The sequence below is a fragment of the Pimephales promelas genome, chromosome 8 (assembly GCF_988280905.1).
Source record: "Pimephales promelas chromosome 8, fPimPro1.hap1.1, whole genome shotgun sequence".
Lineage (NCBI taxonomy): Eukaryota > Metazoa > Chordata > Actinopteri > Cypriniformes > Leuciscidae > Pimephales > Pimephales promelas.
In genome coordinates, this window is record NC_142776.1 from 27,777,932 (window position 1) to 27,793,995 (window position 16,064).

Consider the following 16,064-nt stretch of genomic DNA (forward strand, 5'->3'; position numbering starts at 1 on the left):
TTAATAAAACAGCATGATTAGATTTCCACGCAAATACATATTAATTCTGTTGAACACACAATGACCTGAGCTGTTAAATTACAATCAAGCCTAATAGCCATCTGAGGTAATTGTCATTCTCCTAACAGATTAAACACACTAAATATAAAAATTGTTGTTTTTTGTTTGTGAAAAATTTAGTTTTATTAAAATCTCCTTGGTCTATGCAGAGGGCATTCAAGTAGCAATGAAGATGGTCTTAATCACAATTGGTGGACATTTTACACTACCGAATATGCAGTTACATTCAGTCATTTAGCAGACGCTTTTATCCAAAGCGACTTACATCTAAGGACTAAACCAAACATGTCATTATGAAGAGGCAATAATGACACAAGAAGTGCTCAAAATACAAAGTTCAAACATTGCTCAGAGTAGCATAAACCAGGCAAGTGAGGATTTAATTTTTTTAATGTTAAGTAAAATAATAATAGACAGATTTGTAAAATATACATTTTTATATGATGTTGCTGAAATATACGAGTCTTAAAGGTATAGTTTAGTCAAAATGAAATCATAAAAAGACATTTTTAAAATGTTTTCATTTTTTATGAACTATCCCTTCTGTCCTGAATTCATATGCAGAATTAATTCAATTCTGAATTAAATCAAATTTAAAGACCTATTTAACTGAGCAATACTACTATGTGTTTTGGGGAGAATACTCCCGGTGTGTCAAACACCTGCTGGACATCCATTAAATTCGCAATCCCATTAATTGGCACTATGGAGAGCAGTAACCAGTACTGCTATATATGGGTTTATTAATTGTCATGGAAATAAGCTGAAAAATCTTTATCCTCACTCTGCGTAAATCCCGTTGTGCCATCCCTGTGAACTTTGAGAAATAATTAGTATAGTGTATTGTATAGAGTTTACTACTTCTTGGCTCAATCAGCCATAAAAAGGTTGCAAAGGATCAGCAAAAATATTTTCAATTAAAATTCTGTGTGCATAGTAAAATAGATGCTGCATCCAAATGATTTAAGGGGTACCAGGGGGCCAGAGCTGAAATTGCATTATCATTGTTTGAGTATAACAAATAAAGATATTTTTAAAAATATATTTTTATTTGTATTATTGCTGATATTAATAGTTGTAATATATAACCAAATTAAAATCTGCTGACTGAAAACCTTTTTGTGGTATAAAGGTCCAAATGAGTGCTCAACAAGCGCCAACAGTAAAATTGGCTTTGGCAAGTAAAAAAAAAAAAAAAGGTAATGGTAATTTTTAGATGGACTTTACTAGAAACTAACTGTTAAATAACTGTTTTAAAAGCGAGAACATTAGTCCGACCCTTGTTGTTTTAATCTGATGTAAGTCATGCTGAGCAAATCAAATTAAACATTTTCATACTGTGCAAAAGCCAAAATCTTTAGTTTTACTGTGCCAGCAGGAAGCATTCATTTATGTTTTTTAGTTGTTGCTTAACAGTACATACATGGCCTCTGTCAAACTCTACATTCCTTTTTGTAACTCCAAGGAAAACAGTAAAAACACCTACTGTTTCCCTTTCAATCAAATTGTTAAACTGTTTGTTCCTCAGACATTATCAAAAGTAGCCAGCTGTGTCCAGTTCTTCTTTTCTTTTTATATTATACTAAGTTCATTAGGTGGCAGTGGAGATCTCTTTAAGTTTCTTTTGATAATTATCCAAGGTCAGTGTAAAAGATACATTCCTGCTTCATTTGATCTCAAAAGTTGCCCTGCTGCCACCCCCTGTCTCTGCCTCTTCCATTTGCATTGTCCTCGGTTCATTACTGTATAACCCTTAGGATATGATGGGCTAAAAGGTACCAGCAAATTCCACTTAATCAGAGGAAAAAATAGCCATCGCCATGGGAACCAGAACACTATTCATTGGCTTCAGTGGGTGAAGAAAAGGGCGCTGATGAATCGCAGCATGCAACAGCTTCCCGTGATTGTGGGAAGATCAGGCAGCGGGAGGAAGACTATATGAGAATTAAACCTAATATGGAGAATGTTTTGCTAGCACAACACATAACATTGTAATTTCATCATTCAACAACAAAGGAGCTTACTATTGATTTGTGGAAAACTAAATGTGAGTCATACATTTTAGTTTAAACATCCTGCCTCTGTCCGCCAAAGTGCCTGAGAATGTCATGGGCATGTGGGAAAAAAAGATTTACGGCTCATCTTATGACCCGCAGCAAAACCATCAAATAAGGAACGAATAAACAGATTGATCTTAGTTTGACATTGAATCATTTCTCTCTCACACACACATTTTAACTATTTATTAAGTGAAAGAAATGATTTACAGGGACATAAACACTATAGATGCAGTCAAATGCATGTACATAATCAAGGACCAGTGGCATATAGCAGATCTTCACAATATTTAGCATCACTCAGTTGTTTATGGATACAAGTAGCATCGTCTCCGCCAGATATGACGGCTGCCTACAATAGCAGACAGAGCGCAGTACTTTGCTAGCCGTTTAGCCCTCTTTTTGGGCATCCCTCGTTGTTGAAGCCCTCTTACAACCAGCCTGTGTGTGTGTGTGTGTCCTAAACTGCCAAATATGAGCACAAGAAGTCAGCTCTGATAACCTAACTCTGAGATGATGTTTAGGAGCGGTTGATATTTAATCATCTTACTCAAAAAGGCTTCTTCCATCCATACTCGAGTCAAAGGTACATGCAGCCTCGCTGATCTCTTCATTAACCACAACAATATCTGGTGTATTTGCAAGCACATGAGAAAAGGGTTCGGAGCTATTACAATTCTGAAACTTAGATGGTTTTACACAAGAATGTTTTATATTTTTACAGCAGATGAGAAATGGCTTGACACACATACACACACACACACGCACACCTTCACACTAGTGCCTTCTTATATCAGTTACTATATAAGTATAGTATATAGTAACTGATTATTAAGAAAAATCTAAATTTCTGAAGAGATGTTTTATAGACCTTGTGACCCCTGTCCTCACATGAGGTGCTTTATCTGGTTTTTATCAGTGCAGGACTAGAGCACAACACTAATAGTCTCAAAGCAGAGCTGACTGGTTGGCTTTTGTGTCATCTGAGATTATAGAGGATGCAAAGACAGGCAGACCGCTTCTGAATGAACACTGTCAGAGCTAAAACTACCTCTTTCCAAAACCGCTGTTTTGACATGCCCTGACATTTGTGCCTATTTCTGTTAATGTGACATTTTCTTGGCTAAAGTTTGATTACACTGTACTGAGCACAAACTCTGCAACAATAATATGAAACAAAGGGCAATTCACTTTTACAGCCAAGCCATCCATAATAGTTAAAATGCACTAGAACACAATGTATAAAAGAGAAAAAGAAGAAATAATTAATCACATCCTCACATTTACACATGGACCATTTTTTATTTTAATTTATAGCAGAAGGAATGAATGAGTTTGCATAGTGGTTAGTTTTCCATATTGGCACATAATACCGCCGACCTGACTCCATGATAACAAATCCTTTACTGAGTACATTATCTGGTTGGCACAATATTCCATCTGCCTTAACCAATCATAACCACAGTTACAACCAATGGACTAACATCACAAAGCTTCACACCATAGAGGGGGACGAGGCAGGGATGTCAACTCTTTCCATCCCTATTCATTATTTTTATTGAACTATTAGCAGCAGCTATCCACCAAAACCCAGTAACAACCACAACAAACACATAAAATCTCACTTTAAGCAAATGATATTCTACTTTTTGTACAAGAGCCCTTAGCATCTACTCAAGAAATAATCCAGTCCTTCTCAAAAATTTCAGATTATGCAATAAACTGGAACAAATATTCCATCCTCCCTTTACATAAAACCAAATTGGATGTGGCACCCCACCAATCACTTATACCTATATGTCATGATCACATCACTTACTTAGGCATTAAGATCTTCCCCAGACTGTCAGAGTTGGTAACACTCAACTTCACACCACTGCTAAAAAATAGAAGACGATTTGCTTCGATGGCTTAACATTCCAATCTCCATAATTGGCAAGATAGCAGCAATAAAAATGACAATTCTACCAAAAATGTATTATCTGTTCTCAATGATTCCAAGTTACCCACCCCACACTCACCTGGTTTAAATCACTAGACTCCATTATCACTCACTTCTACAGGAAAAATAAAATGCCAGAATAAAACTCACTACACTACAAAAAAATTTCTCCAAAATTCAATATTACTCAATGGCTAACCAAATGCAATGCATATACAAATTGATTCACCTCACCCAGTCCGATATTATATAGCTAGATATAGAACAATCGCTATGCAAATATTTAAATATAGCTGATATACCATTCCTCACAAAATCAATCAAACAGAACACATGTTTTAATGCAGAAACTACAGTATAGCTGCCACTCTGACAACCAGGTGGAAATTTCACCAAATCTCAAATTCTATATTAGCTCCATCTAACCTCACCCCAATGTGGAACAACTGTGACTTCATAAGCAATAAAAAAAACCAAAAACTAAATTTTCGCACAAGGGCTGAAAGGGGTATCACCCACATGAATCATATTCTCAAATCTAACACATTAACAACATTTCAGCAATTGGCCTAGGAGTTTGGCATTGGGAGCAATGAATTTTTAAAATACATACAAGTCAAATTTTCTGTTCTGGCAAAAATAAACATCAGAGCCGCAAATTTAGAAATTCCACCGGAAATATCAGACTCGATTGACATTTACTCTCCAAAGAAACTTCTCTCTAAAATATACAGTACAAAATGATTTCAATCCAACTTCAGACTGTCTGAATCCCAATTCTCTGTCTTACCCCTTCCGCTTACCCCTTCCCCTTAGTTTTGCGCGTTCACTTGAGAGGAAGGGCTATCCCAATTCTCATTTTGGTCTAGGGGTAAGGATAAGGTGAACCAAGAATTTTCACGAGCTTACTTGAAACCAAGGGGTAAGAAATGCACTGCGCAACTGGCAACAATGGCGGGCATACCATCCAGAGTTGAAAGTTTTTTTTTGCTTAAATGATTGATAAAAAAAATATATATATATGACCGTCTTGTTTTGTGCTCTACACAGTTATGTACATCTATATTTGCAACTATGTTGTTTATTGAAACGTTTTTAAAGTTTTTTAAAATCGCTACTTTGCTATGCTAGGCTATGCTAATGTTACATTGCTGATTTGCACAATCAGTCCCACATTTCAAGATCACCCAAAATGTCTGGGATTCAGCTTTCGCTTTCTACAGTCACCATTCATATGTGTACATTATTTGACACTGACGCGTACGTGATCAGCTTCTCAAATGATGCATTCGGCTTCAAACGGATCCCGACTGAGACGAAAACACGGGAGTATTAGATCAACAATACATTCAGATTCACCGATTTAAATGAATGAATTCAGTCCGATTGAAACAACACCTTGTGCATGTAAACATAATGAATAGTCAAAAACAGAAGGCAAAAGCCCAATCCTGGACATTTTGACGGCATCTTGAAAGTTTCGAGAAGTTTGTGATCAACACTTGTCGCCCCGGGTGACACAGACGCCGTTAAGGACGATGCAAGATGACTTAACTGAGTGGTGTCTCATTTCATAGGGGTATGTTTGCACTAGTGCTTACCACTCGGTTTTGAGGGACAAGGGCTAGGGGTAAGACTAAGGGGAAGGGGTAAGACAGAGAATTGGGATTCAGCCACTATCTACTTACCAACAATAAAATGGGAAAACGATCTTTCATTTGCTCCTGATGCTAAGATCTGGACCCAAATCTGTAAAACATCTCATGTCCAAAATTGCGAATCTTCAGTTAATACAATACAAAACACTTCATACAACACACTACATGGGCAATAGATTAGCTAAAATGGGTTTCACATCAGAAGTTTGCACACATTGCAATCACAATTCTACAGACACATACATTCATGCAACCTGGCACTGCACTCCAGTCAAACACTTTTGGGAGGAGGTCACACAGTCACTATCCACTATTGTCGGCTGCCGCATCCCACTATCGCCCTCTCTTCGCTTGCTGGGGGACCTCACAGTAATCACTGATAAAACTATAAACTCTAAAATGCTCCCCATAGCTCTAACCATTGGTAAGAAAACTATCCTCTGAAAACTCATACCAAAATACACATTAACCATTGGAAAAATCTTATTACAAACTTCATTACAATGGAATACACATCTCCCCCTCATAATTACACATCTGAAATTATTATTCATTACAGAAATAAACAAAAAAAATTATATTCAAATAGAAAACAGTTATTTTAAATTGTAATCATACTGTATTTTGCAATATTATTTTTTTTTACTGCATTTTGTATAAAATAAATGCAGCCTTGGTTGGCATAAATTATAAACATTTCAAAAAAAATTTAGATTCCAAACTTTTAAAAGATAGTGATTATTTTTAACAAGTTAAGTAAAAACATATCTTTGGTTTTAGAGTCATTATGATAATAAAGAATGTAATATTAGTGGTAATTTGTCAAAGATGCTTGTGAAATATATATATATAATAATAAATAAGTAAGCAAAAAACAAACTTTTTTCGTGTAAAAAAAAATCCACTGCTCTCCCCTATATAAAAAATAAATTAAACTCATAAAACAATATACCCTTATAGCATTATTCGGTGTCAATACTTGATATATTAATAATTTTCGATTAAACGTTCTTTCTTTATGAAAAGCAGCTCCGAATACAATTTAAATAAAATTAGCACAAGCTCTATATCTTTTGTTATTTGAGGAGCAAGAAGGGGGAGAAGAGAAATACAGCAATGAAAATAATCTTAAACGACACCATTGATACAGAGATGTGGAGAATCATAAAGCAGAGTGGAGCTTTATATATCACCAACAAAAGCAGAGCGAGAAAATTCTTTAGTCACACATTTTTAAAAGAGATTGCAAAATCATCTCCTCTTTGCTCAATAATCAGGACAGCTAGCATACAACATTAGTATGAATATGCACATGAGACAAAGTCACATTCAGACCAGCTGAGACATGAGTAAAACAATGGCTTTAGTCAAGGATGGTGTGACAGATTTGGCCTTAAGTACTAAAGGAGAAAATAAACATGATGATTATTGAGGATGAATGAATAGGGAGTTTTAGATCTGCTGAAAGTGGGTGTCGCAGACGGATTTCAGTGTTGCTGCGGGCCATGCACAGGCAAGCCAAAAAGAGTAAAAAGAGTAAACAATCAAAAAATAAAAGAGTTAATAAAAAAAAACAGGGTCTGCAAAAGAGGTAATTTTAATATCAGCCTGGCTTTGGGAACTACAAAAATATATTAATTTCTGTCATGACAACTCTCTGAGTGATTGACATGGAAATGGGTATGACAATGTTGCATGTTTGGTCTTGACGATGTACGCAGCTTCTGCTGCTGTTCAGCTCATTGGCTACTGAATATGACAGGAACCAATCAGCTGCGCCCTATAGATAACGATGTGATTGTGAACAGGTGAGTTAAAGGACCCATTAGCCTGCACCATCTAGAGTTTAATGCCATAACTTTGTATTTATATACTTTATATTCAGTGACTCTTCCTGTGGGTTACAATATAACACCAGTAGGTGGCGACAAGTGAAGGTCTTAATGAGTGAATCATTGAATTATTTGTATTCATTAAAACATTTTGATTAATTACGGAATTCATTTTTATCAGTGTGTCATTGAATCAAAAATGCTGATTCATCCAGTAATGAAGTGCCACCTTCTGTGTGTTGCTTGGAAAATGGGAAAGCAGTCTGCTGCAGCTTTGTTTGGAATTATTTTCATCGTCAGACAAAGTAACTGGCACAATATTCTTATTTCCTAAACTGTTGTTGTGTAAAAGCAATATCACACGAGTCATGCATTTTCCAAGCAAATTACTGTACGTGTTTCTCCAAGTAAAATGATCAGGACAAATTGACCTGGCTCAAAAGAGATAAATCATGAGTTATGACAGAATATTAGTGCAGGTATTGATTAATGTGAGTAACAGTGAGAAACAGACAGAGTAGGCATCACTTTATTTTTAAAAAGTTCTAGAGATGGGGTAACAAAACCATAAAATGACAAAGGCTCAACACAAACAATTTAACACGAGGTAGCAATCTTTCTTTTCAACCAATTCAAGTGCTCAAAAGAACTTGTGGACTATTTTAATTTGGCAAATAAAATATTCCATGTTTTCTGCATATCTTCTTCTAAAACAAATAACATGCTATATCTGGACACTGTTCAAACCAAAAGGCTTAATAAAAGCCATATTTATATCAATTTTCAATGATGCAGAGAATGAGAAATGAGCAGCTAATTGCTTTAAATGTTCTAATCATCAAAACTATATGATTGATTTTCTTTTGTGGAACACAAAAGATGTGGTCAATGGGGTCCAATGTTGTTTGGACATCTTTGGTGTTCTTCGTTTGTATTGAATTTCCAATATGCAGCAACTTTGCTATTAGGTTGAGCTTTTATTGAGGGCCGGGAATTTATTTTACCAACATTTTCTCTTTATAATATACCTTTGTGTGCGTTAACATGGTCTCGTTCTACTTGAGGACATTTTTTTTCCCCAATTTCCCAACCATACTTATTCATTAATCTTCACCAACTCCTCTGACATCTAGGCATTGAGAGATAGAGTTAAAAGAAAGAGCTCTGTTTCAAACAGAAGAGGTGCATGATCAAAAGGTAATCACAGCAGTCCCTATTATCATTTAAAAATTCTGTCCTAGATCTGCACTATAATTGGTGTCTGAGTGTGTTGCTCAATTCGAAACATACCATCATCCCTTTGTTCAACTCACACAATTACTGATTGAAAATAAGAGAGAGTTCCTTTCATTTATTTTTTGTCAAATATATTTTCATTTAAAACTTTCAGCTGCATACACTTTTTAATCACTTTTTTTTATTTTACTTTATATTTGTATCACCTTTATGTTTGCAAGCCTTTGATGGTTGTGCAAGTAAAGATAATGGGCAGGTCCTCTAATTCCAGTGATTTGATCCCATAAATTACTTGGATCATTAAACTGAATGAGAAAAGTTATTTTGAAGTTGAAATGTAATTACAACATTTGAAACATTGAAAATATACACTCTAAAAAATGCTGGGTTGTTTTAACCCAACTTTGGGTCAAATATGGACTAACCCAGCCGTTGGGTTAAATTTTTACATTACATTTTTAACCCAACATTTCGGGTTTGTCCATATTTGACCCAAAATTGGGTTAAAACAACCCAGCATTTTTTAGAGTGTAGAGATGTAACCACTAGTGTTGTCACGGTACCAAAATTTCAGTATTCGGTACCGATACCAGTTAAAATTCACGGTTCTCGGTACCAATTTCGGTACCAAAGCTTAGTTTAAATTTACATATATTTAAGTGTTTATCACGGTTACAAGTATGGAAACTGTACATTTGTATTATAAACACTTTAGAAAAAGATTAGATAAAATGACCTAAAATAAACAATAGTATACACTAACACATTTTTAAAGTTGTTTGTAAAGTTTTAATCCATTATTTATTTAATGCACAATGAATTAAGTGAACAAACATGAACAATCAGGTGTTTGTAATAAATAACATTTTCAAACATTAATTAATGTTGTAAAAATATATTGTTCACTCAATGTGTTGATAACTAAGTAATGTTTATGAATGGTATCTTTGTAGCATTACCATAAAACATGTTTTATTTGACTTGACTGTCCTTTTATTAATCTAAAACTGCATTCATATTTAATTTTAAAAAGGCTTTTTAAACCTGCTGAGTTATAAAGGCAAGAAGACGCCTAGAACTGGCATTGACATTAAATGACAATACTAATACCATAGTACTCTGGTGTCGGGTAGATACTACTGTGCTCATGTACTCGTATAACACAGTCTCATCCCAAATCGTCATATAACTGACGTTTTGGGACGTATTTTGACCATACGTCAATATCCGCCCTTTTAGGGCCCCCTTAAACGTCGGTAGATGGCGATCCCGGGCCGTCATACAACTGACGCTTTACCTTTAACGTCAGTTAGGTGACGGGTTAGGTTTAGGGTTAAGTTTAGGTATGGGGTAGAGTTAGGATCCCATAACCTCATCTACCGACGTTTAAGGGGGCCCTAAAAAGGCGAATATTGACGTATGGTCAAAAGACGTCCCAAAACGTCAGTTATATGACGATTTGGGATGAGACCGGGTTGACTCGTAAAACTACCCCGAAAGCACTTTAGAGGCCGTTCACATGTCGCGCGTGTTTTTTAATTATATTTTTGCGCGTGCTTATTCTTTCCAAAGCGCTTGCTCTCACGCGGCGTCTGTCGTTGCTATGCAACGCCAACGAGTTTTTATTAGGAGCGCGCTTGCCTCGCGCCTATATTTGAAATTGCGAATTTGCATCATGTAATCGGCCTCTTATGGCAACGTGACATTAGCCTAATCCAAAATATTTCCATATGTGGCTCTTTCCTCCTTTCGTTTCAACAAGTGGATTCAGAGAGAGAGAGCCATATCAGCGTTATGAAGAGGACGCAACTGTGCACGTTTCAGACATCGCGTCTAGAACAGAACTGGATTAACCTGGTACTCGGTACCTAGAAAAGCTGGTACCGTAACATTTTTTTTTTTAGTACCGACTTGGTACCGAAGTACCGAGTTTTTTGACAACACTAGTAACCACAATATGTTTGCATACGATAAGAGTGGAGAGAGCATACAACTAATTAATAGAAGAATTACTATTAAATTTCCCAATAAAAGACACAAGGTTTATTATGACTTATGTGTTGAGGATGAGGTGGATATCAAGACCATTTCCCAGGCCAGGCAGGGAGAATGGATGAGATGGGAGAGTGTGGCACAAGATGGGTTGGCAAGACCTATGGTCAAGAGGATCCCTCTTGTCCTTTGTGTTCATCACCTGCAACATTAAGGCACATTTTGACAGGATGTAAAGTGGCTCTTAGCCAAAGTCGTATTACTTGGTGCCATGACCAAGAACTGCGATGTTTGGCTTTAACATTGGAAGACAAGCGTAACATGCCCAATAAGTTGCCACCTGTTCTAGCAAAACCTTACACACAGAAGACAATATTCCTCCACCCAGGTGGGCAACCACCAAGAAAAGGTGTTAAAACCAATTCTTGCACAGGACAGCTGGAAGCTTCTAGAGACTGGAAAATGCTGGCAGATGTTGATCAACAGCTTATTTTTCCACCTGAGATTGCCACCACTAACCTTCGACTAGATAGTCTTGTGGTCTGGATCAGCACGCATTGTTCACCTGATGAGGATGCTGTAGATGAGGCATATGAGAGGAAGAAACTTTGGTATGCTCATCTGGCCACTGAAGCAGAATAGCGAGGATGGAGAGTCCAGGTTTATCCAGTGGAAGTGGGTTGACGAGGATTTGTGGCACACTCTACAACCCGGATTCGCAGAGATGTCAGATTAAGTGTCCAAGAGTTGTGTCGCACAGTGAAGAACTTATCAGAAGCAGTAGAGAGGAGCAGCAAATGGCTGTGGTTGAGACGGAAAGATTCTGGCTGGCTGTATACGGGCTGCACTGCTACGGTTTTGAAGAATTCTTGAAAAACTTGAAGAGTCTGTTTGATTATTTGTATAGTTTCCATAGGTATCATAGTTATTACAATCCTGTGTACTGTATTTTGCATGAATGAGGATTTGTGTTGGACAGATGTTATGTTCTGCGGTAGGTAGAATGCCGTTGCAACTGAACCTGCATTAATGATGACAGTGGGGCTCGACAGCCTTAGTCAAACGGGTTGGCATGTATGGTTGGGTTGTTGTGTGTTGCAGTTGGTAGTATGCCATACGGAACCGCTACCACGGAACCGGCTTTAACAACGACAGCGGGGCTTTGACAGCCTTAGTCAAACTGTTTGGCGCGTATGGTTGGGTTGCGATAAGATTGGCGTTAGATTGTGGTTTGGAGATTGTGGTTGGGTCACATCAAGAGTTTATGCCACAGAACTACGAGGAAGGAGCAAGCTCTGCAGCAAAAGGTATCTCAAGCACAATAGAAATAAAGAAATGCTGATGTTCAGGTAAGTAAGCTGGGCTGAGTTGAGTTGGAGACGGAAGGAGTGACTCTGGGACGCTAGAATCACTGTCGAGCCCTCTTGATGTGTCGTGGGCTAGTTGACGAAACTCTGAGGAGAGCTGACCATTTGAAAACCCCAGAGATGTACCCTACTCAGCTCAATCCAGGCGGTTGTCATGCTGATCCGCTGGGGAGACCGCACTGTGGTTGATCCCCGGAGCCAGCATCACACCCGTTGTGTGTGCTGACGTGCCAGGAAATATACTTCAGCCATTAACACCAGACAGAAGGATATTCACATCACCATATGGAAGGCTACTGTAAAAGATACGTCTTAGTTGGTGCTTATCTTGGCGAAAGCCGAGTGCAAATCAGCATGAATTTTTAACATCTACTCTCATGTAATGGAAATCATGATTCATGTGTTGCACAGCATTAGCAAAAGTTGCTAAAAAAGCTGCCAGTCAATTTGATTTTTAAAATTATTATTATATCTTGTGAACTGCATTTTTGCATACTGGTTAGTAACTTCTTATAATTTCCAAATCTCTTCATCATTTTGTGTAACCTGTCGCTTCTTAAACATTATTGCGAACATTAATGTGAGCAAATTATTCTCTGTTAATGACCCCCAACATCTGTCTAGATCTGTTTTTGACCATCCTTTGAAAATGACCAATAAATGATGGGGCTTGTCTGAGTGGAAGTGCCATCAGAGCATGAGAGCATTCATAACTGCCTCTATGCAGAGTAAAAAAAAAACCTTGATGGGAATGGTAATGTCTTCCCCTCCAAGCGAATCCATGAAAGGAAGCCAAAGCAATTCGATAAGTTAATAGCACAAAGGTGATTCTGTGCGGCAGAAAAAACAGCTCCCATCGGATAGGGCCACAAATGATGTTTTTTGCAGGAATTACAAGCACACACAGCACTTTCCCACCTTTTAAATCAGTCTGAACAATCCATCTATCTTCATTACAGACTGTGTAGAGTTTCATGACCAATGACTTTTCAACACGTCTCCGAATGGTATTCAGGTCATATGTCTTGATGGATTTTATGCATGATGCATGGACACAACCAGATATTGCTTTATCTGAATAATGCCTTTGTAGTGACCATTATTGAATGGCAAATGTGTAAATATGTGTTGTCAACATTTGTGTGTAAATACACACACACACACAAAGAAAAGCATGAAAGTTAGCATATAAAGACAAAATCTTCGTTTTTGGTAGTGTTGTCAAAAAACTCGGTACTTCGGTACCAAGTCGGTACTAAAAAAAAAAATGTTACGGTACCAGCTTTTCTAGGTACCGAGTACCAGGTTAATCCAGTTCTGTTCTAGACGCGATGTCTGAAACGTGCACAGTTGCGTCCTCTTCATAACGCTGATAGTCTCTCTCTCTCTCTGAATCCACTTGTTGAAACGAAAGGAGGAAAGAGCCACATATGGAAATATTTTGGATTAGGCTAATGTCACGTTGCCATAAGAGGCCGATTACATGCAAATTCGCAATTTCAAATATAGGCGCGATTCAAGCGCGCTCATAATAAAAACTCGTTGGCGTTGCATAGCAACGACGTGAGAGCAAGCGCTTTGGAAAGAATAAGCACGTACGCGCAAAAATATAATTAAAAAACACGCGCGACATGTGAACGGCCTCTAAAGTGCTTTCGGGGTAGTTTTACGAGTACATGAGCACAGTAGTATCCACCCGACACCAGAGTACTACTGGTATTAGTATTGTCATTTAATGTCAGTGCCAGTACTAGGCGTATTCTTGCCTTTATAACTCAGCAGGTTTTAAAAAGCCTTTTTAAAATTAAATATGAATGCAGTTTTAGATTAAATAAAAGGACAGTCAAGTCAAATAAAACATGTTTTATGGTAATGCTACAAAGATACCATTCATCAACATTACTTAGTTAAACACATTGAGTGAACAATATATTTTTACAACATTAATTAATGTTTGAAAATGTTATTTATTACAAACACCTGATTGTTCATGTTTGTTCACTTAATTCATTGTGCATTAAATAAATAATGGATTAAAACTTTAAAAACAACTTTAAAAATGTGTTAGTGTATATTGTTTATTTTAGGTCATTTTATCTAATCTTTTTCTAAAGTGTTTATAATACAAATGTACAGTTTCCATACTTGTAACCGTGATAAACACTTAAATATATGTAGATTTAAACTAAGCTTTGGTACCGAAATTGGTACCGAGAACCGTGAATTTTAATTGGTATTGGTACCGAATACTGAAATTTTGGTATCGTGACAACACTATGAAATATCCTTTTAAGCGTCTAATTGTCTACCAGTTAAGAGTAAGGCCTGCATCCTTTTTCTGGCCTCACTTCACTGTATGATGAAATAACAGACAAGAGGTCCATATGAAAAAAAAATAATAATGCCATTTTAATGTCATTAGATATAGTGCAAGTGTCATAGCAAGGAGGCAGGTGATAAACAGGTAGAAAAGTGTCCACTGCTCTCGTCAGCTTGTTTCAACCGGACCAGAGCAGACAAACCTGATGCCTGGTGTCAGGTCTGTTAAACACCTGAGAGCTCCTAGTTCCCTGTAGGGCAGGTACAGACACACTGGCTGGGGAGCGTTTCATTTGTCTGTTTGTTTATGTACATAGAGACCATAGCACTGTATGTTTGAGTCTGTTAAATATGCTTTAGAGGACAAGCTGCTGTGCTGGGCAGCGAGGTGTGAAATATTAAAATAATCTTTCTGGCAAATTGCTCCTCTTGGGTGCAGATGGGAGACTGTTTTCTCTGTGACTGATACAGGGGAGGCATTTCAGTCCTAGTATATTCGCTTCTATGTGGCCGCTAACATGAAAAGGTCTGCAAGGTCCTGCCTGATGGGCATTAACCTTCATTTGCATATCAATTGGATTTAAAATGCAAGGCTTGGAAACCCTGCGCTGGTTTCTCAAAAACAAATGCCAAATGCAGCAGGGGAAATGGAAGAAAGTAGCTTAGAGGAAGAAAAGGTCTAAGGGGGTCCTGAAGCTCGAGGGATTGCTTAATATGGCTCATTCTCCTTTCCTCAACATTGAACATTCGGACCTTTCCTGTGTTTAAGAGGCCCCATGGAGAAGGTCTGGCCATTAGACAAAGAGAATTAAAATTATCTCTAAAAATACCAAAAAAAAAAAAGAAACATTACTTGCATCCTCAGTCAAGAAGTCAAGAACTTTAACTGAATTACATCATCATGTAATAGCTGATTTGATCTCCATATACTGACACCTCAAGTAGTAACATCACATCACACTACACAATCAGAGAATCACACTTCATTATGTATCCATCAGAGGAAGTGTAAACATGTACTACAGCAGTCAACTAAACAGGACTGATTGTGCAAAGTGAGATAGGCGGTCAGCAAAAGTGGGATAGTGATAAAAGAAGTAACGAGTCGAGTTAAGAGTTACACTATTTTTAAAAAGTAACTTTCCCAACAATGTTTTTAAGGCACAAATTATGTCATAAAGATGCATCCAGATTAGAGGGTGGGGGTCTACGACATCTCTTATGAGCTACAATGCTGTCCTGACATCTCTACATTGGCATTTCGGTCCAATTCAAACTCACACAGCGATTGTGATTCACAGCATAAGGCAGGTGATTCCCTCAGTGATCTAAATGCACACTGAAGCAGCAATCTGGGAGCATTACGTTATGTTAAGGTTAAGTGCCAAGGATATTCCCTTTGTAATACCACTAATGAAGCCATTTTCAAACATCTTCAAACCATGAGAATTAAATTATGTTATATTGAATGAGCCCATTCTGTCAAAAATGAAGATTCTCCTGCAGCATCATGAAAGACAGTTGAAAAGGCCAAGTTTCTGAACACATTCACTCCACAAATGCCAAGTCATTTAAGTTTGCCCAATCACATGTGAATGCAA

General features: G+C 37.3%; 1 protein-coding gene across 2 annotated transcripts in view; it reads right to left on the reverse strand.

The window, feature by feature from the left end:
- Positions 1 to 16,064, reverse strand: part of gabrg3 (gamma-aminobutyric acid type A receptor subunit gamma3) — a 130,580-nt gene that overhangs the window by 20,596 nt on the left and 93,920 nt on the right. The window lies entirely within an intron of this gene.